The sequence below is a fragment of the Phacochoerus africanus genome, chromosome 3 (genome assembly GCF_016906955.1).
Source record: "Phacochoerus africanus isolate WHEZ1 chromosome 3, ROS_Pafr_v1, whole genome shotgun sequence".
Classification (NCBI taxonomy): Eukaryota; Metazoa; Chordata; class Mammalia; order Artiodactyla; family Suidae; genus Phacochoerus; species Phacochoerus africanus.
In genome coordinates this window covers 72,346,746-72,372,330 of record NC_062546.1, presented here as the reverse complement: position 1 = coordinate 72,372,330, position 25,585 = coordinate 72,346,746, and the positions used below count along the sequence as shown (strand labels likewise).

Sequence of the window (25,585 nt, the reverse complement as noted above, 5' to 3'; positions counted from 1 at the left end):
TAAAACTAAGAGCTAGAGATTAATTCTGACTTGGGGATCAGTAAAGGCTTAAAGAGGATTTTAGCTGACTGATTTTGAAAGGCAGAGAGAGGGAAGTTCTGCACTTAGGGAACAATGTGGATCAAAGGAAGAGGGTGTGAAAGTAGATGAACTCTTCATGGAATAAGCAAGGCAAAGAGTCTGGGGCCAGAGAACAAGAGCAATCTCAGAGCCCCGAGGCCCATCCAGGAACTCGGCCCCTTCTCTGGACTGTGAAGTAAGTGAGGAGATGGAGAAGTGGGCGAGGATGAAGAACCCTGGAAAGAAAGCATTGAGGAACATTTGGAGGAGTTGAAAAGAACCTGAGAGAAACACTGCACTACTGAGGTGAATTAAGAGTTCCTAAAGACAGTGTAGAAAAAGAACCAAGAGCTCTTAAAACTGTGCTTTTTGTTTTTTTAAAAAAAGGTGTAAAATACTGCAGAGGTGCTACAGACCCAACAACAGGGAGCTTTTGGCTTTGTTGTGCAGAAGAGCACTGGCTACTCCCAGGGCAGCTGGCCTGGGTGAGGCAGGCAGAAACTAGATAGCATGGAAGGGAGTGAGCCCAAGGGAGAGAGACAGCAAAGAAAAGCAGGGACGGAAAGGTCCATTTTCTTCGAGGGGGTGTGTGTCTATAGCGGTGTTCATCTGGGGATACTGGCTAGAAAGAGCAAGACCCAGAAACAGAAAAACAGCATGAAGTGTGATAAGGCAGGATTCTTGCTGTGGGGGGAAAGTAGGGCCTTTTACAAGAGCATAAATGAAGCTTTCTTCCAAAGCTGAGAAGGAAGAAGAAGAAGAGAAAAATGGAGTTGAAAAGAACAGTTTCAGGCAGGTTCGGAATCTAGTGAGTCTCCAAAGCATGAGGAGGCATCTGTTTCAAGGAGGTGAGAAGAGGTGGAGATGAAGTTGAAGAAGTGAGCTGAGGGGCTGGAAAGTCACTGTGGAGAGGGGGGAAGGTGTGGGCTATGTCTCCAAGCAAGGGTGGATGACACTATGAATTAATAGCAGTATACACTACCCCACCCTTGACCCACACACTTCCATAAGTAGATGAAGCTGATATTGCATATAGAGATAAAAATCAAAGAATGGTGCTAACCCCCTTGGTACAACCTGAGAAAATAATACCTTAGTTCTTGATTTAAAGTTTCTTGATGGAAAGAAATTTAGGCATATATACATTACGAGAGTGTCAGATTTCAAAAGTCCAAAATTACAAGGAGAAGTAACTGACGTTCTTCCTGAAATAAATTTAAAACACTGAGACATTTCTAAGGAAAAAAAATCAATAAAAATTTCCCATCAATCACCACAAAAAGAAAAAAAATTTCTATGACAATAACTTCAACTTCTCCTAAACAAATGGAACAAATCGTAAGAGAAGGAACATCTGTACATACGTGGAAAACAACCCTAAAGCAAGTGAAGTAACCTATTTGTTTATGTCAGGTAGAGAATGCCAGGCAAGCCTAAAAAGGATTTTAACAGAATTACAAACTTGGTGCACAAAGGATTCACAATTAAAAATAAAAAAAATCAATGGGCATTGAAACAACATATCTTCATTTTAGAAAACAGTATTATTGGCCATCTTGCTCATAAAATCCATTTATGTTGGCCAGCATGTGAGCAAAATTGCAAATTAAAAGAGACGGGAGATTGGCTAAAGGGTTATAAACAATGAGAATTGGTAACTTACAATAAGCTTGGCTGTTGGTTAGGTGCTAGGCCTGCTTTTATTCCACATGTTTCCTAAATGTTCTCAAGGATGAACAGAATCCTACCTTAACCCAAGCTGTGGAGTACTGACTTGATAGGTGGCAAATAAGGACATGGGAGGATGAAGAATATGGACATGGACAGTAACCCGAAACTCAGCTGATTCACATTATGGAATGGAAAACAATAACAATAAACCTGAATGCAATAGGACACATGGAAAAGACTGCCTGGAGTTTGCCCATACAACTCTTTGTGTTTGGACCAGCAGACTGATGCCACTTGCTTATGGACTGTGACATACAGGGAAGGGAGAGCCCAAGTCCATAGGGGCAGAAGACTGTGCAAATGCTGGTCTCATCTCAGGCACCTGATAAATGCACATGATTGAAAATTAGAGAGTTCTTAGAAGAGCAATAATAATGATTAAGGCAATGGAAGAATTGATTTATGAGGACAGATTAAAGGAGCTAAATATGAATAGCCTGGTTAAGTGACAACTAGAGGGGTACATAATAGGAGTCTCCAAGGAAAGAGAATAATTATTTTGCTGGGTACAAGTGGGTATAACTAGGAGTAATGAGATGAAATTAAGGATGGGAAAATTTAAGCTGAATTTGAAGAAAAACTCCCTGACGGTGTAATTTATTAGCTCATGGAATAAATTCCCTATGGAAATGCAATAGCTGTGGAAATTCTTAATAACAGAACTGGACAAAATACCAATAAATAATATAGATAATAATCCAGTACTTGAAAGAAGGTAGTTATATGTTATGCTTTCCTTGTTTACAATATCTTCTCATATTTTTCCTTAATAGTCTATTTATATACAGTGATTATTACCCAAAGAAGTATTTAGGCAATTAGCTAAATCTAAAAGGAAATACATACTTTAGGTGAGGAAAGCTAAAATTACTTTAGTTTTCATATACTCTGCAGCAGTAAGCAGAAATAACTTTTTACTACTTCATTTCAGCAGAGCTGGTCTTGAAGCAAGTTGGACAAATGTATTACTATTTCTAAAAAAAACAAACAAACCAAACCAATCCTCATCGACCATCCCACACAGTCTATTCTGATTCTCTGTACCAGGAAACTCATATTTTCATCAACATGTTTAATATAAACAATTTATTGGCATAATAGAAATCAAAAAACTTCAGCTTTTCTAAATGTAGCTCTATGGTCAATTACTTCACATCAATACCAAGATCAAACAGGCATAATACTAACAAGCAGTTTGCTTAATAATAGTCACCACACTAATTAACCCATCCAGAACATTCTTAATCAGATGCTATTTGTAATGTACAGTTAAGAGAAGCTTGGCAATAAATGGTTCTATGCAAAAAAAGAAAATAATGCCTACTGATGGGGTGATACTGGCTTTTCTATAGAACTGGACAGAATGTTTGCACTGTCCTGGTGTGAACTCAGTGAAGTAACTATGCAAATAGGCACATGTCTGAACATTTCCTTTCTCCTCCCCAGCTCCAGCTCTGGTGGAGGTGCTAATGAGAAGAGAAAAGGTACTCAGAGAAGGAGGAAAGGAGAGAAAGGAAAGAAGAAAACCAGTGAGCTGCCTTTTAGAGCTTATGCCAGGTTTGCCATTTAATCATCTTCCCATTTTTTTTTTTTTCTGAAAGAAAAGCTATGGCTCACCTTACTTGTAAAACATCCTTCCTATTGCTGAATCTCTCAGAAGCACTATTAAAACCTGTTTTTACTTTTAGAAGGATTTTGATTGCTGTAATCATTTTCAACCTGTTATTATACAGTGGACCCCACTCCCAAAATTTTTTCCCAACCAATAGCCAATATTTGAAACAGACGTAGAACCTCCCCTCTGCTGTCTCACCTTCTTCCCTACCTCTACCCCTGGTGTGGGTCCAGAGGCATGGCCACAAAATCTCAGTACTATGTTGAGGGATGTTTAAAGACACGGCAGGAATAAATACTTTCCAACTTAAATTTGATTGCTTTCCTCTACCACTCACATACAAACACACAAACCTATACCTCGGCCTGTAGGAATGGCCAAACGTCTTATGCACAATGGTCTGAAAAGACCAGATTTGAGCAGATTGATGGTAAGGAAAGGAAACACCCTAGGCACCTTAGCTTATTTCTACTGAAGTTGAGAAGCTAGGATATGTTAGTTGACCAAAAGAGGTAGTCAGAGGGAAGGCAGTAAGATAAAGCAAGCCAAGTCAACTTAGGAAATCATGACTGATTCATGTGTTGTTGAAAAGAATGCTATGGCTGAAATGTACGTCATGTGGAACACACTGCTCACAATATCTTTTTGAGAGATTTAAAAAAAAAAAGTACGTACCATGGTACGTTCAACCTATAGAATCTCATAAATAAGTAGCCATGGATAAGAGTCCCCACAAGATAGAGATTATTAAGTTATGCTTCTCAAAGCAGATTTGGAAGATAGCACATGAAAAAAAGTTATGCAAGTCAGTGAATGATATTAAAGAGAAAGTGAGAGAGCATAACTGATCATCAATTATTCCAAATATGAGCCAAGGAGAAAGCGGAGCCTTAGCGACTGGAATAAGAAAACTGGCCTGCCTGTGGGGCAGGTAAGGAGAGAGGGTGCTGAGGAAGCTCAGGTGTGGGGGAGGGAGAGCAGTATGGCCACCCCATCGTATCTTTTAGGCTAAAGAGTCATAAAGTGTGTTTTGTGCAACACTACTTACCTGGGAACATGTAGGTGTTGTCTCACAGAAGGTTTTGTGACAGAACAAGTTTTGGAAATGCTGGGTTAATAAACAAAGTCAAACATTTCCTCCCTACAGAACTTGCCACAGCATTTCCTAGTATGTACAGTAAATATGTTCAATCATTCATTCTTTTGTTCATAAAATAACTATTTATTTAACACCTATTACATGATAGAACTATAGTATCTACAGTTTCATAAACCTAGCACTTAATGAACAAGGACCACCCCCATTTCCCCCACCACTACCACCACCACAAAGAGGCACCTTAAGAATTAAGATTCAGCAAATGGTACCCTGGGAAACACTACTTGAGACCCTAGGAATTGCACAGCCTGAGTCTAAAAAAGCATGGGGAACCAGATGGATGGTGGCATATTATACAGTAAAGATGGCAGAAGGAGTGGGAAGATGAATTCCTACTCCAAATGATGAAACCCAGACTAAAAGCCATACACCAAGGCCACACAAGAGGAGAGAAAAGAAAGTTTGAAGATATGAGAACCTGTGAAAAAGGTAACAGAAGAAGATATAGCTCAAGGCCACTATGGATATGACAGCAGAAATAAAATACCATTCAATTTTATCACAGAAATTTCTGTGGATTTCTAGACAGAAACCATATTGAGAATTAAAGAGAAGGGAAATAGGAACGAAAGACAAATACTTTTTCCAAAACCAACTGGGAAGATACATCCAGACAGCTCGGTGATCTAAGTTCTTGGTGATTTATAACAAAGATTATTCACCATTTCCAAACAATGTGTTGGAAATTAATTACAAAATTAACATTTTTAGAATTTAGCCACACAAGCAAATATCAAAGATAATTAAAAAATCATGTTTCCCACATGTATCCAATATATCATTTATATGGTAAGCAGATTTATATAAACCTATAAAATATAAAAGCAAAGGTCTTAACCTAGCATTCTAATGTATATACATATACCCCCTATACTTGATGCCAATACTTGATGCCAAACTATCTTCACAGAATAAAGGAATCACAAACCAGTAAGTCTATCATAACAAAAACTAGATGTTTGAAGACCACAGCATTAAAGAGGAAGACAGATGTATGCTTGGTGGTTGGTTGTAGGATGGCTGCTCTTCTTTACTGTAGATGGCTAAGGGCTAATATTCATAAAAGAGATGGCACATATCTACCAAGGCTGTTTCAATAAGAAACTCCTGGCAGAACATTATTTGAACAAATTTGAATCTCAGGTGAGTCAATCACAATCCACATGCACACAGCATAAATGCTTTGGGGGAAGAGCCATCCAACACCATCATGGCTGGCTAGGTCAGGTCACTTAGATGCTCCAGCTTGGTGCCTGAACCAAAGTTCTATTCCCATGGTGTAAACTTTCGAAGCCAACATGTGACACTGACAGCAGTCGGAGAGAAGATACTGGGCAAGGGTGTCTTGCTTAGACTACGAAGAATCTGTTTTGTGACAAGACAGGAAAACAGGATCCCTGGAAACTAGTCTCAGTTAAAATTAACGTGCAAACCCTAGTTGTTAGCCTGAGAAATGCACGCTGAAACTGAAAGCAGATTTATGGTTATCAGACTGGCCTCATTATCCATGTATGGTCCCGGAGATGACACACTTCATGAAAATAGGGTCTTCTCTTCTAGGCTGCCAAAAAGAGGAGGTTCGGCTTCCTCTATTCTGTTTAAAGTTCATCATTTTCTGATGTTTGTCTTTAAATAGCTGGGATGTAAGACTGTCATAGGAAAAGATGGTCTGTTCCCATGAGTCTATCTTTTATATTAATTTCCCAACTGCATTTCTCAGAATCATTTCTGAAAATCTAATACTTTCCATATACTTTATTTATATAATTTACTTACATGGTTTCTTCTGGCAACACAGTTTACATAATTAATACTATTTAACCTGAATGTGCCTCATTTCCTCATTCTGTCTTAATTTCAAGGTGTTTTTGATTGATTACATTGCTAATTTAACTGCCTACTAGAATGAACAGTTTGTCTTAATCTATTTTATAAGATCCCTTTATGACATACTCCTCATACAGAAAACTTATGGGTCCTTATCAATATATGAGAATCAGAAGAGCTATCTTGCATGTTACCACAACCCATGTTTATCAAACTCAGAGTCATCCTTGTGAACATATGTATGCTTACTTCTCATAATTCACATTCTTCCCCCAAAAGAGCTGAGAACAACAAAATCCTCTAATCTATACAAGGTTTACCGTAGTAATTCAACACAGTTAGCAAGTTGTAGACTAAACTGCAAACGGTTTATGTCCTCATTAAAGCACTCTCTACCCACTGATGGTTAAGTCCCTAAGATCTTTACACTACTTTCCCACTGCCCAGCCCCACCCCCATCCCACTCCCTAGCCCATCCCCATGTATCCCCTTGCAGCTTCTCCAGGAACCAGAGCTCCACTTTGGATCTACCTCAAATCATGCCCTGTTCTTCACTGTTATTCTTGTTGGAGACTAATTTTAAATTCCCACAATGTATTAACCACCTTCCAGGATCAATACGTTATGCCTTTCAGAAGTACAATACCGTGATTCAAGGGAAATAATCACAAATGGGATAATCTCAGGTACCACAGTAAACCTATGAGAAAGATTCTTTGGGGAGGACAGGTAGAGAGAAATCTTTGTGAAGGACCTGAGAGTAACTCCACTCAAGCAATGGGCATGTTGAAGAGGGGAGAACCCAGGCTATACTAGTACAGAGGACTGCATTGGCACTTTCTGTATGTGTGAATTTATTCAAATCACTTTCTCTGAACCTCAGTTTTCTAATCTATAAAGATGGGATTATATCCATAGTTACAAATTTCTTGAGAGGATTAAAAGAGAGAACTTGTGCTGATAATGATGTGTAAAGGGGCTAAGTAAATTGAAGTAAATTTCCCATTTCCTGGCTTCTTTAGTATCATCCATACTTATAGAATTATTCCAAAGCCATCCTGGGTAACACTGGACTTCCTAGTTAGTAAATGAGTCACTGTGTTGAATCAGTCAACAAATATCCATTCAACAAATGTCTAAGATGCTTCTATGAGCAAGAGGTTATGTCTATATTTACAAAGTTTTTAGTGCATATGTAGTGACATTTAATCCTTATTTTGGTATCTGAGCCCCAGAAATTGTAAACTATCCATATTACCTTTAAACTAAACTACATTTGCGGATTTCATTACTATACTTTTTTGTTCAAACTTACTAATTTGCTCATCATTTGTTTCACTAATAACTCAGAAGTGAAGTTTTAAAATCTTCTAGTCAAGCCTCCATAAAAACCCAAAGGATGAAGTTCAGAAAGCTTCCAGGTTGGTGAGCACATGAAGATATGGGGAAATGAGCATGCCTGGAAAGGGCACAGAAGTTTCTCCCCCATACCTTTCCCTGTACACTTCTTCCATCTGGCTGTTCCTGAGTTATATCCTTTTACGATAAAACAGCAATCTAGTGAGTAAAAATAAATAAAGCTTCTATTCATTCACCCCACTTGATTTAATAATAATATTCAAAAATGAAAAAATTCTTAAATGTAAATCTGCAGTAATTTCTTTCAAGCAAGAGGAAGTGGCTGTTTCATATGTACATAGACTTAGCAAGCTGCTCTGTATGGATTGACTTTGTTAGTAAGTAAATATTCACATTTCTCTGGGAATCCTGTATCTTCTATAGCACCAATAAGGCTATATTGGAGGAAACTCTAAAAATCATCTCTAATCACATGTCCTTTTCCACAGTATTTTTTTTTTTTTTGGAAGCCATTGTTTGGAAGTTGAAAGCAGGATAGTAAATGTGCTGGTATTGAAGAAAGGATCATTTTATTCCTTCCAAACAAAATAAGAATTCTCCTCAGCCAGTGTTTCCAGTTAGAGAGTCTCCTTTAGAGCATGGTTTCATTTTATGGGTGCTACAGACAGAACTGTGTTCCTTCAAAATTTACATGTTGAAGTCCTAACCCTGAATATGACTATGTCTGGAGATAGGATCTTCAGGTAACTAGGGTTAAATGAGGTGATAAGGATTGGGCCCTAATCTGATAGGATTGTGACCTTTTCAGAAGTAGAAGAAATCTCTCTTTCCCTCTCTCTTCCTCTCTCTCTCCCTTTTCCCTTTCTCCCTTTCACTGTCACATGCAAGGGCACAGTCAGAAAGCAACCATCTGCAACTCAGGCAGAGAGCTCTCCTCAGAATTGACTACACTAGCACCCTGATCTCAGACTTCCAGCCTCCAAAACTGTAAAATAAATTCCTGTAGTTTAAATCACCCAGTCTATGACATTTTGTTGTGGCAGCCTTGAGATGGCTAATTCAACTGAATATTACTATGGAAAAGAGGAGAAAGAATCAAAACCATGATGGGTGAAATTTCCTGAATAGGGCATCAGCAAAATGATGGAGTGGGAGGTACTATACCTATGTTGACAGACAGTGACAACAAGAGAATACTGTATAAGAAGAGAGACCTGACCATCAAAACCTGTAAGGGAATTCAGGGAATGAAAAGGAGAACATGTGAATTTTCTTGTGAAACAAAAATGTTACTTTTTTCTTTTTCTTTTTTTTTTTTCCTCTCTCTCTCTCTCTCTCTCTCTCTCTCTCTCTCTCTCTCTCTCTCTCTCTCTCTCTTTTTCTCTCTTTTTAGGGCTGCACCTGTGGCATTTGGAAGTTCCCAGGCTAGGAGTCAAATTGGAGCTATAGCTGCCAGCCTACACCACAAGCACAGCAATGTGGGATCCGAGCTGAGTCTGTGACCTACACCACAGCTCACAGCAACACTGGATCTTGACCCACGGGGTGAGGCCAGGGATTGAACCTGCAACCTTATGGATACTAGTCAGGTTCGTTTCCGTGACGAGAAGTTTTTCTTCTTCTTCTTCTTTTTTTTTTTTTGTCTTTTTTTGGGCCACTCCCACGGCATATGGAAGTTCCCGGTCTAGGGATCGAATAGGAGCTGTAGCCACCAGCCTACGCCAGAGCCACAGCCAACGCAGGATCCGAGCTGTGTCTGCAACCGACACCACAGCTCACAGCAACATCGGATCCTTCACCCACTGAGCAAGGCCAGGGATCGAACCCGCAACCTCATGGGTCCTAGTCGGATTCATTAACCACTGAGCCACGACGGGAAGTCCTTTTTTTTTTTTTTTTTTTTAACTAAAAATAAAAAGGAATGGAGAATTGAATTAGGAAATAATTTTTCCTAAACATGTGCTTGGTTGTGAAGAATGTGACTTAATCTCTTTAAACGTACGTTTTCTCAAATGTTCAATCAGAAGAAAACCAGCCCCCTACACTTCTCATGGAAGTATAAGGATCAAACTTTTAATTAAACCTATTATAACTATTAAGAGGCAAAAAGGCACACTGCATCAAGCAGGGCTCTGGTATTTGCCTAGTTTTAAATTCAGGGCTCTAGAACTTATTATCTGACCTGGGGAAAGAGTCTTTTCTCTAATTATCAGTTTTCTCATCTGTAAAATGGGGATAATAATAGCAATACTGCTTTGCAGAATTATATTTTCCATGTTGCTTGGCATATAATAAGAACTCAGTAAATACTATGTTTTTTGTTTTTGATAATAATGGAGAAGGTCATCATCATTACATTGTCATGGTTACAAAAGAGATAAAGAGCAGTTTAAAAACTCTACTCTCTGACTTCATTGGCCATTTCATAGTTAAGCCTACTTTATAAATCAGAGACACATGCCTTTTTAAAGATGCATTATTCTTGTTAACTCTCACAAGTTACATTTTAGAATCCATTTAAGGCAGGCATTTTAATATGCTACCTTATTTTCATTTGTATACTAATCAAAGATTTGTTCCCTGCCTAGAGGCACATTAATTACAAAAAGGTCCAATGTTATAAATCAAACAAATATATTCCTCCTAAATCTATTATTTCTTTCTTGGGTGTCTTTTTTTTTTCCCTACATTACATTTTTCCTTTTCTTTCCTTTTATTCCTTCATTTTTCTAACTGAGAGGTTCCATCTTTCCCCTCTTGAAGCTGCATAAACCAAGAAAGTAAAAGCAGGAAATTTAAAACATCAGTTTCCAGGTCTCTGAAGCATGAACAGATGGGCATCAAAAATCCAGTCTTTTTTTTTTTCTTTTTCTTTTTCATTTGCCTACCCACAAGCTGAATAAATCAAAATTACCAGCAAATCCAACTTCTACCACGTCCCTCTTCTTTCCCCCCTGCTACCACACTAAATGCTACAGCACTAAGCAGTGATCCACAAGTTCTGGGTCTATTGTTATCTAACTTTTAAGCCATAGGAACTGTCTTTATTCTGAACTAATAAGACACAATTTTGTTAATGTTACATTTGCAATAAAGTCTTTAAGTGTACAAAATGAGTGTGCAAACACTCCCACTTACTTCAGGTTGTCTATACTTTCTAGTATTTCTGAGTTTGCTAGGTTGTAAAAGTATAACAGATGGGTAAACTGGTAGACTATTACTAGAATACAACCAAGGCTTGAAGGCAAAGAAAGAGTTAAATACTCAGTGAAAATGCTGAGTATTTTCTGAATGAAAAAGGTCAGAGGAAATGAAAAATTCATTCATCATTCAACCAAAATTGGAGTGCCTACTATGTGTCAGGAGAATAGCCCAGATGTCCTAATGGAACAACTCACTGGGTAAGTGCTCCAATAAGGGGAGAACTAGGTATAATGATTATGAGAACCCAGGCCTGGAGATGGGGGCTAGCACCACAGAAGGCTCTTAGAGAAGGTGATTTTTCAGTGGAGAACTCCATGATGATTACAAGGTAACCAGGTCTGGATATAAGAGGTGGGTTGTGTTAAGAGCAATAATGCATGCAAAGGGCCTTAGGAGAAAACATGGCTCAGGAGTGAAAAACAAAGTACAGTCAGATCCTTGAGTGGGTGTGGAAAGGTGTGAAGGTGGGGGGAGGACAAAAATGAGGCCTGAGAAATAACCAGGGGGAGGCCTTTCTGCCCTTAACAATATACATAAGAGGTTTATAGCCATTTGAGAAGTTGATAGTCAGACTGGTCCATATAAACACGCTGGCTGCAGTGTGAAGAACGGACTGGAGAAAACACAGCAGAGCGAACATCAATTTTAAATCCCCTCTGCCTTTGGAATCGCCACTAAAATAACAGTATGAGAATTTTTTAAAAACATGGATTCTCAGTGACAAAGAGAATAATTGAGAAAGATGACAAAAGAAATGTCAACTAGTTTTCAGGCGATGGAAAGCAGATGGATGAGTGGTGCTGGATCAGAGAGGAGGGGGCAGAATGCTTCTGTCAGTGCAGTTGATTTTGTTTGGGCGTGTGGCCTTAGTCAAGAAGCAGAAGCTCATTTGCTTCAGAAAAAAAAAAAAAAAAAGGAAAGCTCAAGAATTGGACACAGCAGGTGCCTCTGGAGGTGGACTTGTAGAGCAAAACTGAAAACAGAACTGGAAGCAATCCTATATAAAGTGAACTCAAGCCCTCTAATAACCTTCCCAAGCCCATGAAGTCAAGCAACTACCTCTTTTTCCCCCTACCTCCCACCTCAGCAGCAGAAAGGCTTCAACACTGGGAGATGTGGACCACAAAGAACAGGCAAGGCTAAAGGCAAAGGTAAGGAAAAGTAAATGAAAGAATGCCTATTTACTAATGATGATTCTTCAGCTCCCTTCCCCTATTTGGCTCCCAGATAGCTGGAGATTCTCCTTCCAGAAGATAACAGGACCTTTTCTCTGGAAACTAAATGGGCTGATCCAGCAATACTGACATACAGAAACACTACAACAAACAACAGAATCCCTATTCACTCATACTATGAGAAAGGTCACTGGTCAATAAGCCTTGTCTCTGAAATCATCATTCAGAGTCTCGCCTCAAATATGAATGGAGAGACAAGGACCATCAGATGTTTGAGGAAAACTTTTAACATGATGAAGCAAATAAATAGAAAAGAGGAACTTAGAAGAAACTGAGACCCCATGGAGAGTAGACAAAAACTTTAAAAAAAAAAACCTGTAATAACTATGATAAAATAAGATTTTGTATCCATGGTGGAAAAAATAGGATGCAATAAGAAAGGACATTCAAGAACAAGAGTGCTTGCAAATAAAAATATCATAACTGAAAAAAAAATCAAGAGGTAGAAGATAAAGTTGAGAAAATCTTATAGAAAATAAAATAAAAACAAAAACAAAGAAGAACATAGAAAAAGAGATAACAAAATAAGGTCAATCTAAGGTTCAATAATGACTAGTAGGAACTGAAGAACATAAATACTGAGAAAATCTTGGGGGAGAAAAAAATCAAAGAAAAAATATAAGAAAACTATCTGTATTGAAGGGAGTACATGCCCAGCGTACAAAGAGAACAAAATCCAATCCACATAGAACCATTAAGGAATTTCAGAAGATGAGGAGCAAAAAAGAACAGGATGAGTTACATGCAAGGTATCAGAAATACACTGGAGTCAGACTTCTCATCAGGAAGTCCAAAAAGTAGAAAACGATGGAACATCACCTCACTGAGAATAATGATTTTCAATGACAGCTCAAAATTCAGTTGAATATTAATTAAATGTGAGGCAAGATAAAGCCATTTTCGGACAAGCAAGGTCTTAAGAAATTTTACCTTCCATGTACATTTTTTGAGGATATACTAGTTGAGGTACCCCCTACTAAAGTGATAAAGTAATAGAAAGATTGTAGGACCCAGGAAATAGTTGACTTAAAGGTCCAGAAAACAACAAGAATGAGCAGAAGCAGAGAATCTAAGCCTCCAGGATGGAGGTGTCCAAGAAAAAAAAAAAAAAAGGAAACAATAGATTTCCTGATTCAGCTGACCACATAAAAAGATGAGTTAGTGATCTTGACAGAGTTTGGAATGGGTTTGTGACAGTGATACAGAAACCAAGCCCATGAAGTCAAAGCAATATTTAGCTCCAGGAAAAAGTGAAGAGTTGTTCAGAGAAGGAAACCTAATCATTGAAAACAATGATGCTCAGCAGGGAACCATTTTTCTCTTCACACATGTCTAATACTTAACACATCCATTGGTTAATTTTAACAAAGATATAAAAATTCTATTTAGTTCTTCTAAAAACATGCTTTAAGATTTTAAAATATCTTATTTCTCATGCTTTTTTTTTTAAATGCTATTAATTGTTCTAAAAGCCAGCTTTTATCTCCTCTATCCAGTACAGGAACTGAAAAAAAAAAAAGGGGGGGGGGGTCGAATATTATAGTTAGTTTTTGGAGCCAGTTTTCTGACTTGCTACACTAGAATAAATATTCAACAGGAAATATCACAAGAGAAGGTTTGAAGGAGAGGCAAGGACTGATGGTTTGGTTCAGATTTCTGTAAAGATCACTATGCCTGGGAAGAGCTGCAGATTTCACCAAAGGTGAAGCATAGAAGAAAGGTTTGTATCCAAGTTTTATTCCTCCTAAAAAAAAAAAAAAAAAAAAGAAAAAAAAGAAAAAGAAAAACTCACCCATTTTTCTAAAATCTAATATATTTACTTAGGCAATGAGCAGTATTTATAGAGCACACCACTCAAACTCAAAATCTGCTCTTATAGGAAAAAGAATTAGAAGAAAAATCAGACATTTTTAACATATGGTTGGAGTTCCCTCTTCTAAGCTTTTTAAAGAAATAGTACATTCGTTGTTTAAAGAATCACAACAATCCATGGCTATCTTTCAGCATGCTAACATTATTTTAAGTTTAACATTATTTACAGAAGAGTTTTTATAGTTTTCACTTTGAAATAGTCTTTCTCTGAAGAGTGGGCAAATATTTCAGTAGAGACTCACACATTCACAGTTTGGCTAAAGTTATTGAGTCATAACCACAGAGATGTACAAGCATCTCCTTAAACACCAAAGTGCATGTAAATGCAATGGTATACCTTTAACAAACAGTTAATGTCCTAAAAAAGTAACTATTCAGTGAAATTCTTTATAAAACAAAAAATTCTTATAATCTTAAAAATGTAATTATTCTATAATTGAGCTGTATTGAGAGTCTGCATCTTATTGGGCTGGGCTATTTTAAAGGACTGCATAGACTACCTGAACTGTCAATACATGCCCAAATTTATATACATTTAACATTTCATAATGTATGCTAGGGCATAACTGAGTTCTAAGGATGTTAAAAAGCCAGATTATTCTAGAATTGCATGTTAGTTTGAGAGTACAGATAGCAAATGGACAGATGGCCACAGAGTAAACTGCCAAAGGCCATTTAAAACCAATCCATGTGTAGGTGTATTCCAGTAGAGAATTACAGACAACAAATCAATGACATACCAAAGTCTTACAATATTATCTTTGTTAGGGCCAGAAATAACATTACAATTTTATAGAACTGGAGTTAAAACAAGCAGTATTTTTTTACTTTCTGTAATAAAAAAAATGAGCGAAATCAACTCTACTGTCTCGCTGGTTTATGCCCACAGTAGATGCTCAATATGGACTTCCTGAATGAATGAATGCCTTGGTACAAGGAGGGGGAATGGGTTTTACATATGCTAGTCTATGCTTTTCTAGGTCCTGATTGTTTTCTGTATACTGATGTGTGGTTTGGGAGTTTGAGTATGTTTTAACTTGGGAGTTTGTGTATATGAAGTAGAAAGAGGTAAGGTTGGTTGAAGGGTAATTATTTCTTGATGGAAGATAAACAGCTCAGCTACTGCTTAAGCAAATGCACTTCTTCCTTCCTGATCTACCATGCAAATACTATACAAAATCAGGTTTCATTAAAGAGTGACTGTCACATCAACAGGAAAAGAGAATGAAGACATGCCATGCAGTATTATTAGATAAAGTGAATTTGTTGTCACCAAGATCAACAAAATACTGCTTCTAAGGATTGTGCACTGTGACAAAGAAATAGCTTTGCAATAAAGAACACTCCTTTGATATATTTTTTCACTTTATTGTAATGCGTTACACCTCTAGAAAAAATAAATGTCAGTTTACTGATGGCTTGGGTCACAATTAAAAAAGTAATACACTAATCAGAAAACATCTGTGATAACTGATAATCCATCCTGAAAGAATTAGAAACTTTCCATCACATGGGATCTCCACAACACAAATTAACTCTATGTTATAGGATGTGGGGTAGGACTTTGCTTGTCATCTTGGCATTTCAAATGTGGTCTTAATACCAAGGATTAATACCTACTAATGCTAAACAGAAGGGCCTGCCATATCTTCACGGGACATGCCAAAGGTAGAAACAGTGGCCCTGTAACTCTTATAGATCACACTCTAACAACCCTAAGTAAGAGGAAGAAATTCACAGGAGTAGGTATGCTCCATGAGAAGCTCTTATACAGACTTGGGATGTTTGCCAGAAGGGGAGGCTGGCATCCCTTTCCCCCAAATGGATGACTGCCAGGCTGCCAGAACTCAAAAGCCTGCTTTCTCCTGCTCCTAGAACAGAGCTCTTAGGATAACCTAATGCATGCCCCCCTAAAACACAGGACATAGATTCTGACGAGAGCTATGACCACAAGATTTTGAAGGTAGGAGGCTGTCTGAAGTTGTCAACATTGCAGGGCAAGGAGAAAGGTTAGCAATGGAAGCAGCCTCCATTTTTACCATTTGAAAGGGAAAGGCCACCTGATTTTTATTTTATTTTTTCCCTGTGGTCTGAACGGAGGGGAGTCATGCAACATATTGAAAGGACTATGCTCAGGAGGCTCATTTCAGGGCAGAGGACACACTCCTGGGGTTGGAGCTAAGAGAAGGAAGTGGCTAGGGATCACTTGGGGAAGTTTCATCTATGACAGGGAACACCTGTGTGTGAGGTATCCGCAGGAGTGTCTCAAGAGAACACATCTACTTGCCACACATAAGTGCTGGCATTTGCTTACTGCCTGACAGAAGCATTTGACACTCAAAAGAGACCCTCAAGCAGCACCAGCTATGTAATGAGCCTTCTTCCCTTTCCCTCACATTCTTCCTCCCAGTCCAAAACCTGCTGTATGAGCTTCAAAGGGAGGGTAGGGGCATGAAATGAAGTTTACTTAATTGATTTAGGGGACCCAATGACTCTAATGAGGGAACAGCTTATCTCCTTTTCTGCCACCACCTTTAAACACACTCTCACGTCTCCCTTCTCATCCTGATATGCCGGCTTTCTCGCTTGTGATTATTTTCTTCTGGTACTGTTAGTATTTCTTTTTTTCTGCCTCCCATATTATAATCTAGGAGTAGGGAAGGTCTTTTTAAACATGCCACTAAAGGTAAGAACCACAAAAATAGGCCTTAGTCTGTGGGGGAAAAAATAATTTAATATATCAAAAGATTCATAAATTCAACTGAAAAGTAAGTGAAAGGAAAATCTGAAACATAAACAACAGATGAAGAGTTAATCAGTAAATCCTCAGAAATCAACGGGGTGAGCTCTCCTACAATCCCAGGTTCAATCAGCTCTGCTATTGTGTGACCTAGTAGCTGTGTGACTTTGGGCAATTCACTTAACATCTCTGGGCTTCAGTTTCCTCATCTATGAAGAGAGATTAATACCATTACCTACACCAGTGGGTTCTGGGGAGGGTTCAGTAATCTAGCTTAGCACTTAGCACGGAGCCCAACAAATAATATGTATTCAAATAAACATCAGCTTTGTATCCTCATCACCATCATCACATCTCCAAGTGGCAACTTATGATAAGTAAAGATTAATTTATAAGCATTCTTTTTTTTCCTTTTTTATTTATTTATTTTTTTCCCTTTTATTTTTTTTTTCTACTATACAGCATGGTGATCCTATTACACATACGTGTATACATTATTTTTTCTCACATTATCATGTTCCACTATAAGTGACTAGACATAGTTCCCAATGCTACAGAGCAGATCTCATTGCTAATCCATTCCGAAGGCAATAGTCTGCATCTATTAACCCCAAGCTCCCAGTCCATCCCACTCCCTCCCCCTCGGCAACAAGTCTGTTCTTCAAGTCCACGATTTTCTTTTCTGTGGAAAGGGTCCTTTGTGACATATATTAGATTCCAGATATAAGTGATATCATATGGTGTTTGTCTTTCTCTTTCATTCTTCCTTTTTTTTTTTTCTTTTGCCTGTGTCACCAGAGTTTTCCACATTGAGCATGTGTTACTCTGGGAGGAAAAATACACAAACTATTTCAATTAAAAAATAAGAATAAAGGCATTTGTGAGTCTCTGCCAACTCCACAAAGTAGAGAAAGGCAGCTGCATGTTTCTCTCCTGAACTACAGAGGATCATCCTGGTTAGTCTGTTGTATGTAATGTTTCTCAGAGTAATGTTGTTAGATAGGCAGAACGGTTCTCTTCCAACATAGGCAAGAACCATCTGGTCATACATTGATAAAAATAAATATCTGAGTAAGAATTGTGTTTCCATTGATCAGAATATATACACACAAGACATGTGAAAGGCATAAAAGCTTTAAAAAACATTCACAAGAGTAGAATGAAACATTCTGTATCATGGCTTTATGCCATGTTGTCACATCAGGTTGTACTTGTTTATCATATCACTTCATTTACTCCAATAAAAATTACTCCTAGGACTCAGTTTCCTTTACTGGCTTCGCCATTCATTCTGGGCACAATTTTATAAAAATGAGGCAAATGGAAAGATACTGATGTCATTGTCGGATGAAGCAAAACCACATGAGAGGCCCTGGCTCTGGTGCTCATTTAGGTTCCATAGAAGCAACAGGGGAGAAGTTCTGGGATGTATGTGTCACAGTATTTGAAATGGCTGCCCTCCACAAACAAGCCCGATTTACAAGAGAAGAACATATAAGGTAGAAGGGGATTTCAATTTGAAACTACATTACTAAGCACACATTTGCTTCTAAACTTTAAAGCAGTGCTGAATCGCATTTGGATAGAGTTATAGCATTGCTTTAAACACACACGCACACCCAGACACACATACACCATGGAGGTAATCCAGTTACTCCTGCGGCACAGATGTGCACAAGAATGCTCTAAGTGATTAAGATAGGGCTTTAAAGTTAGTTAATTAGAAACACATCTCTTTCTATGATCAACACTGATACTAGCTCTGAATTCTGATTGGTGGAAATGTAAGTTTAAATTTATATTTAACATTTAAGATGCACAGAAACTCTTGGACCTGGTTTTGTGTTGAACAGTCTTAGAGTGAGGGCCTTTAGAATCTACACTCCTTCGGTCAACACAGTTTAAAAAAGAGAATTCTGCTCATCTGATATTATTAAACTAAGCTTCTCATAAAGAATATTTTTTTTTTCTTGGAAGGAAGACGAGCAGAAGTCATGAGTGTAATATTTTAAATCCTATCTTGGCAGAAAGAAATTGCTATCTTTGTAACAAAAACCACATCACTCTACTCTGATTATTGGGATGATCCTTTTTAAAACAGGCCATAGGGTTGTTGAGAGAGTAAAATACAGTAATCAATAGGAAACTAAACTGTTTAGCATGGTGCTTGGCACAAGTAGTTGCTTAATAAAGTTTCAGTTTTGGAGAAATGAAGGTAATTGGTAGAGAAAGTGAACCTAGAGAGTTAAAATAAATAGGTACTTAAAGTTCAAGCTTCTTTTTCTATCAGAGTTTATACATAGCAACCGCTCAATGGCCATGTTATACTGGAAAAACATTTCTGCCACTGGAGATTTTAATGTTACAATTGCATGAAAGTCCCAAAGGTCAAATGAAGCTGGTTCCTATTGGCCTCACACTCCCTAACACAAGTCACATCCAAAAGGATGTAAGGTCACTCCTAGTCTGCTGGGGCCACACTGACGAGACCTTGACTCTGTGGATTAGCAAAGCAATCCAACTTCCCTGGTTTACTAAAGAATCAATCATCTAGGTCCATCTTTTAACAAACACATGTTACTCTTCTACTGGAAAGAAATATGGATGTTCTCACTGAACAAAACATATTTGGTGTTGATGTTGATGGCAAAGGCACTTATGTGCTGGTGCTGATGGCAAAGGCATTTATGTGCAAAACTATGGACCTTCCAAATTGTTTTATTTGTTTTATTCACAATTTCAGAGAGGTTGATGACAATGCCAATTAAATTTCCCTCTTACTGAAGTGTCATCTATGTCCGAGTAACAGGGCTGGGAGAGGAGGTAGGGTGCGTATGTTAAGATTCTTCAGAGGAAGGCAGGGTTTAGCAAGGCACCTTTAGAATAAATTATCTTCACCTCAAATTTCAGGGTCATCCCTTTAGAGGTAAGTAACCCTGCACCAATAAAATAACCTAATTAAGCTGCTGGTTTATCATATATTAAATGGGAACACGCTCCTACAGTTGTCTTAAGGATTAGCTGAAATGGTATATGTACAACTGATGCATAATAGATACTGATTATTGAAAACGTAGATGAAAAGCTCAGGGAAGGAGGAGAATGAACAAGAAAGAATCCCATATCTAGACACCAGTGTCTTAGGTTTCAGTCTTAAGAATGCTTTCCCTTCTTCCACTTCTTTCATAGTCAAAACATTAAGTGGTCATAGCTTATACTCAAGTACTGAATAGTTTTCAAATAGGTAAGTAGCTATTAACTTCCTATTGTGTTGATGTCCATGTTTAACTAAAGGCTATTCTTGTTATACCTCACAGAAAGTGAATGAGAAATACTGGGAACATTGTTCCTTTGGACACAACTTGTGGTACTTCTTTTTATTTTTCTTTAACTGCATAAGGTTAGAGTGGTGAACTATAAAAGCAACTACATATTATTTTGGGATAACATTAAGATTTTATGGAAAAATATTCTCTGTAAAAAACATATTCATTAGTTTTTTAAAACTACAGTTAGGATCATGGGAATGTATTGGGTTGAAAGGTGGTCTTGAGTAGGCTTTGGTCTGTGTTCACAGAAATAGATATTATCCTACAAAAAAATAAAATCGACCCATGATGCATTTTCTGGAGAACTTTTCCACAATTAGCAGAGCATGATGGAACAATTTCTCTTCTAAGTTTATACTATTTTGTGTGTGTGTGTCTTTTTGCCATTTCTTGGGCTGCTCTCACGGCATATGGAGGTTCCCGGGCTAGGGGTCCAGTCGGAGCTGTAGCCACCGGCCTATGCCAGAGCCACAGCAATGCGGGACCCGAGCCGCGTCTGCAACCTACACCACAGCTCACGGCAACGCCGGATCGTTAACCCACTGAGCAAGGGCAGGGACCGAATCTGCAACCTCATGGTTCCTAGTCGGATTCGTTAACCACTGCGGCACGATGGGAACTCCTCTTCTAAGTTTAAATCATAGGAGAGAGTGTGAATAATTTGCAAGACATAAATAACACATTTCCAAATCACCAATTTTTAACCTGGTGACCTTGAATGGGCTTCAGGGAGTCCTTGAACCCTCTTTAATTATTTGGAAGATTGTGTGTGTACTTATTTGCCTTTTTCTAAAGAAAGAGCCCATAAATTTCATCTGACTTCTAAAGGGATTTATGACATCCCCATAAGGTTAAGAAGAATTTATTCATTCCATAAATATATTTCATATGACAACTCTTTGTTAGGCACTATGGTAAGCTGGAAGTATATGGAAGACACAGTTGCTCGACCTTTGCATTTTAGTCTAGGAATTGATTTGAATACATAAGGTGGGATGGAATCATTAATCTTAAAACCCAACTAATTACCCTCCTCTCCTAAGCTAATCCCACCCCATCTAATATTCTTCAGATCTCACAATCTCCTTGGGATAAATTCTCCTTCATATAATCCATACTTTTTAAAAACTGGAAAATAGTTGTTTTATAACATTATATTAGTTTCAGGTGTACAGCATAGTCATTGAATAATTTTTATAGATCATACTCTATTAAAATTATTACAAGATAAAATAGCTATAATTACCTACACTATACAATATATCCTTGTTGGTTATCTATTTTATGCATAGTAGTTTGGGTCCCTTAATCCCTTTCCTCTCTCTTGCCCCTTCCTGCTTTGGTATAACATTTATTATAAATTTTTTGGTGACAGCCATTCTGATGGGTATAAGGTGACATCTCATTGCTTGTAGTTCTGATTTTCATTTTTCTAATAATTAGAAAAATAATAATTGAGCATATTTTCTTTTGCCTGTTAACCATCTATATGTTTTCTTTGGAAAAATGTCTATTAAGTTTTTCTGCCCATTTTTTTGATTGGGTTGTCTTCTTGATTTTGTGTTGTATGAGCTGTTTGTGTACTCCAGATATCAAACCCTTGTTGGTCATATCATTTGAAAATACTTTCTCCCTATCAGTAGGTTGTCTTTCTGTTTTGTCAATGGTTTCCTTTGCTGTACTGAAGACTAAGTTTAACTGGGTACCATTTGTTTTTTGCTTTTTATTTCTATTGCTTTAGGTAACCAATGAAAATGCTTCAATTTATTTCAAAAAGTGTTCTATGTTCTCTTATAGGAGTTTTAAGGTTTCAGGTCTTACATTTAGGTCTTTAATCCATTTTGAGTTTACTTTTGCTATGTGATATTAGGGATTGTTTTAATTTCATTCTTTTACATATAACTGTCCTGTTTTCCCAGCAGCACTTATTGAAGAGACATTCTTTTCTTCATTTGCATGCTCTTGCCTCCTTTATTGTAGATTAATTGGCCACAGGTTGCCTGGGTCTATTTCTGGGATTTCTATTCTGTTGCATTGATCTATGTGTCTGTTTTTGTTCCAATAACATGCTGTTTTGATTATTGTAGCTTTGTAGAATTGTCTGAAGCCAGGGAATGATATGTCCAGCTATGCTCTTTTTTTCTCAAGATTGCTTTGGCCATTTGGGGTCTTTTGTAGTTCCATGTAAATTTTTGTATTATTTATTCTAGTTCTGTGAAAAATGTCATGAGTATTTGATGGGGATTGCATTAAATCTATAGTTTGCTTTGGGTAGTATGGCCATTTTAACAATATTAAGTCTTCTAATCCAAGAGCATGGGGTATCCTTCCATTTCTTTGTATCATCTTCAATTCCCTTCATCAATGCTTTAAAGTTTTCAGAGCATAGGTTTTACACATTCTTGGTTAAGTTTAAGGTATTTTTTTGATAAAATTTTAAATGGATTTTTTTAAACTTTCTCATAGATCATTATTACATACAGAAAGTAACAGATTTCTGTATATTAAAATTTAATTCTACAAATTTACAAAATTCATTTATTAGTTCCAGTAGTTTTTTTGGTGGAATCTTTAGGGTTTTCTACATTTAGAATTATATCATCTGTGAAGAGTGACAGTTTCACCTCTTCCTGTCCAATTTGGATGCCATTATTTTTTCTTGCCTGATTGCTGTGACTAGGACTTCCAATACTATGTTAAACAGAAATGGTGAGAGTGGGGATTGTCTTTTTCTTCAATTTAGAGGAAAGGCTTGCAAATTTTCATTGCTGAGTATGAGGTTAGCTGTGGGTTTGTCATAAATGGCCTTTATTATTTTGAAATATGTTCCCTCTTATACCCAGTTTAATGAGAGTTGTTATCATGAATGGATGTTGGATATTGTTAAGTAAACTTTCATCTATTGAGATGATCATGTGATTTTTATCCTTCCTTTTGTTAATATAGTATATCACAGGGATTGCTTTGTGAATACTGAACCATTCTTACATTTGTGAAATAAATCTCACTGGTTCTTGGTGTCTAATTCTTTTTAGAAATTGTTGAATTTGGTTGAATTTGAATTTTGTTGAGGATTTTTGCATCTATATTCATCAAAGATATTGGCCTGTAGTTTTCTTTTGTGCAGTGTTTTTGGCTTTGATATTAAGGTAATAATGTCCTCACAGAATAAATGTAGGAGTGTTCCATTCTCTTCAATTTTTTTTGGAATGGTTTGAGAAGTACAGGTTTTAGCTCTTCTCTGTATGTTTGGTAGAATTCCCCAGTGAAGATGTTCAGTCCTGGACTTTTCTTTGCTGGGAATTTTTTAAATTACAAATTCAATTACCCTACTAGTGATCCGTCTGTTCAAATTGTCCATTTCTTCTTTATTCAGTCTTGTAGCTTGTATACGTCTAGAAATTTGTCGTTTTCTTCTTGGTTTTCCAATTTGTTGGCATGTAACTGTTCATAGCATTATTTTTCATTTCTTATTTTATTTTGGTTCTCTTTCTTTTCTCCTTGGTGAGCCTGACTAAAATAAAGGTTTTGTCAATTTTACCTTTTTAAGAAAACCTGCTCTTTGTTTCATTGATCTTTTCTATTGTATTTTGGCTCTCCCTGCCCTATTGGCTGTGGGGTCTGATCCTATGTTGCCAGAGCTGAAGCCCTCATTGTTGGGCCTGGGCTGGCTCACATCCCTTTAAGTGTGTGCTTTCTCCTCTCCCAGCAACATGAGTCTTGCACCAGAGGAGGCAGAGTATTAAACGAGGGAGGGCACATTTGGACTCTTGGCTTGTAGACAGAGGTCCAAGCTGTTTCTGATGTACTGCCTGTGCAGACACCCTTAGTTGTTTCCTTCACTGTGCTTAGACGCAGCCTCAGGTGCAAGTCTCCTTTGTCCCTCACAGCTGATAATTGTGCTTAGTTTCCACCACCTCCATCCCGCTTTGGAGACTCACCATATGGCATGCAAGGCCCATGTGGACTCGGTGTATATGGGGGTATGAGTTGTGGAAGAGCAACTTTCAGTGCACTGCTTGAGCAAGTGCCAACAATTGCAGCTACCACCTCAACCAGGCTCTGCCTTAGGACCAGGTTGCTTCTGAGTCCCATGGATGGATTTTCTCCCCAGTCCTGGTAGCCCTAGGTGCTGGGACACACTGTGATGTAGAACAGGTGGGGCTGGAGTGTGCCCTCACCTTGGGTGGGGGCATGAACCAAAGAGCCCACAGGAAATCTGGCAACCACCAGAGCTGTCTTCTAAGCATGCTCTCTGCCCTGAATCAAGGCAAGCCACTGTGCAATACTCCTCAGGTACAGAGTTCAGGTTTCCCCAGCCATCTTCTAACCAGACAAGGGGGCTCGACTCACCTACATGGGACCCTAGGACTGGGGCACCCAGTTTGTGGCTTTCGTCAATAATTCCCCAGGGCAGGTCTCATTGTAATCTCCCTTTTCCTGAGTCCCCTCCCTGGGGCACAGGTCCCGACATGAATGTTGTTCTTCCCTTTCTTCCTGATTAGGTGTGGATCTTTCTTACACCTTGTTTGTACAGAAGTCTTTTTGCCAGTTTCCACTTAGTTTGCAGTCATAATTGTTCCACGTACAGATGTATTTTTGATGGGTTCACGGGGAGAAATGAGATCCACGTCCTCCTACTCTGCCAACTTGATGGATCTCCCCATATAATCTGTACTGAATATCATCACCACACCTTTGCTGACATTGTTCATTTGAACCAAGGTGGCCTCTCTACTCTTATCCTGAAAGTTTCATTTCAAGACCCACCTTCTTCAAGATGCTTTTTCTGAGATGCCTGAATATTGATGACTACACATACTCTGGGTCTTTTACATACCCTCATTGTTCCTTCTTAGCTAAAAAGCAAGCACTAGGAAGTAGGAGTCACATTTATAGATAATATTTTTGTGTGCCTGCCTAGGTTGGGTCTACCCTAAACTCTAGTTTGTTTCCTGATGGAGAAGATGAATAGACTTCAGGATGTCTCTCTGATCTAGATTAGAACAGAAGCAGAAGGTCTTCTTAGAAGGAAATACAGCTTTAAAAAGATATTAACAAAGTAGAGGCAAAGAAATGACAAGAGAGGAGTCAGCAAAAAAAATATGTGCTAAGAGGGCTGGGAAGAAAAACACACAGTTGGAAGTACACCAAAGGTTTTGGGTTCTCCATGGAGGGTGACTGCAGAGGCCCCATAAAGCTCCAGGAGTACTCTCAGACCTTAGGAGGTAGTGCAATGCTTTTACTAATTGCAGTCAGAAAAGAATACTCACGGAACTTATTCATTCCTGGGAACAAAGCTGTAGCCAAGCTAAGTAAGAGGCATGTCGTCTTTCTACAGTGTGAATATTAGTGGGAGATGGAGCCTGCTGAGACTCATAAAATGTACCCACTTTTGTTCATTCCAGCGGGAATGAATGTTACAGAGCTTGTAATGCAGTAGATCTTACTGCA

The 25,585-nt window shown here is 38.1% G+C and overlaps 1 protein-coding gene across 8 annotated transcripts in view; it reads right to left on the bottom strand.

Annotated features, from left to right (window-relative positions):
• Nucleotides 1-25,585, bottom strand: part of GTDC1 (glycosyltransferase like domain containing 1) — a 366,669-nt gene that overhangs the window by 65,676 nt on the left and 275,408 nt on the right. The gene's annotated exons all lie outside the window — the stretch shown is intronic.